The sequence below is a fragment of the Oryx dammah genome, unplaced genomic scaffold, assembly GCF_014754425.2.
Source record: "Oryx dammah isolate SB20612 unplaced genomic scaffold, SCBI_Odam_1.1 HiC_scaffold_11164, whole genome shotgun sequence".
NCBI classification, from domain to species: domain Eukaryota; kingdom Metazoa; phylum Chordata; class Mammalia; order Artiodactyla; family Bovidae; genus Oryx; species Oryx dammah.
In genome coordinates, this window is record NW_024080557.1 from 6,570,850 (window position 1) to 6,573,028 (window position 2,179).

Genomic DNA, 2,179 nt, shown 5'->3' on the forward strand with positions numbered 1-2,179 from the left:
TGGTTCCAAATTGGGAAAGGAGTATGTCAAGGCTGTATATTGTCACCCCGCTTATTTAACTTCTATGCAGAACACATTATGGGAAATGCTGGACTGGATTAAGCACAAGCTGGAATCAACATGCCTGGGGAAAATATCAATAACCTCAGATATGCAGATGACACCACCCTTATGGCAAAAAGTGAAGAAGAACTAAAGAGCTTCTTGATGAAAGAGGAGAGTGAAAAAGTTGGCTTAAAACTCAACATCCAGAAAACTAAGATCATGGCATCTGGTCCCATCACTTCATGGGAAATAGATGGAGAAACAGCGGAAACAGTGACAGACTTTATTTTGGGGGGCTTGAAAATCACTGCAGATGGTGACTGCAGCCATGAAACTAAAAGATGCTTGCTCCTTGGAAGAAAAGCTATGACAAACCTAGACAGCTTATTAAAAAGCAGAGAGATTACTTTGCTAACAAAGGTCCGTCTAGTCAAAGCTGTGGTTTTCTAGTAGTCATGTATGGATCTGAGAATTGAACTATAAAGAAGGCTGAGTGCTGAAGAATTGATGCTTTTGAACTTTGGTGTTGGAGAAGACTCTTGAGAGTCCCTTGGACACCAAGGAGATCCAACCAGTCCATCCTAAAGGAAATCAGTCCTGAATATGTATTAGAAGGATTGATGCTGAAGCTGAAACTCCAATACTTTGGCCACCTGATGCAAAGAACTGACTCATTTGAAAAGACCCTGATGCTGGGGAAGATTGAAGGCGGGAGGAGAAGGGGACAACAGAGGATGAGATGGTTGGATGGCATCACTGACTCAATGGACATGAGTCTGAGTAAACTGTGGGAGTTGGTGATGGACAGGGAGGCCTGGCGTGTTGCAGTCCATGGGGTCACAAAGAGTTGGACATGACTGAGTGACTGAACTAAATGGAACTGAACTAGCATAGTATTCCTTCAAATGACCAGGTTTCCAGAATCATTCAAATAAAGGCTAACATAACCTACTGTAAATGAAAAACAAAAATGACCCCAAAAGAAAAATTGAAGGAAGTGATTGAGATTGATCCTTCTTTGAGCACCATGTGGAACAAGAAATTAGTGTCATGCACAGAAAATTCCACATGCCATATATTTTACTTCTTCTGAAGCATCCAGTGGAAGGTATGCCAATATGGTATGTCCAAGCTAGGTTATCTTTTGTGACATGACTACAATGATTATTTCATGGCTTTTTCTCTTCAGCCTCAATTTTGGGTCATTTTGCTTTTGCAACAAAGGTGATATGATTCATGTATATGTAAACTTGATTTGATTCTTATAAGCCTTCTCAAATGAATACATAAGCCAGAGTAAAAAGAAAAAAAAAACATATTTTTAAGATTATATGTCCTAATGTGGAGCTGGAAGAAGATACTGTGTGGGAATCATAAGTGGCTGAGTCCTCTACGGAGTTTCTGCATGAAATTCATTACGTGGTTGGCACTCTACTCTCTGGTCTTGGCTCCTTCCCAATTCATGTTGGCCGACTTTGAGACCTCTGGCTATCATTAAAGTTGACTGAGAGATAACTCCTGACATCCTACAGAGATGGCTATGATTTATCAACTTGCTGCAGTGAAATACAGCTCTTGCCTAAGTGAATTAAAATTACATCTTACTGTTGGGCCTCGCTGATTTGCTAAGCATTGTTCAATTCCCAGCTGTAGGTTTCAAATGGGAAAATAACATGCCAGCCAGCATTCTAAAGAGATGTGCTCTGAGAATGACATGAAATAAAACTATGGAGATTTCAAGTGGCTAAAAAGTATGTCCAACCCTGTTTTCATTTATAATTACCTTTTTTTTTTCATGTAACATACATTGTTTGTGTAGAAAATGTCTTGTGAACTTTGTGACATGTAAATATGGAAAAGCAATTTGCTAGAGTCCCTTGGACTGCAAGGAGATCCAACCAGTCCATTCTGAAGGAGATCAGCCCTTGGATTTCTTTGGAAGGAATGATGCTAAAGCTGAAACTCCAATACTTTGGCCACCTCATGCAAAGAGTTGACTCACTGGAAAAGACTCTGATGCTGGGAGGGATTGGGAGCAGGAGGAGAAGGGGATGACAGAAGATGAGATGGCTGGATGGCATCACCGACTCGATGGATGTGAGTCTGAGTGAACTCCGGGAGTTGGTGATGGACA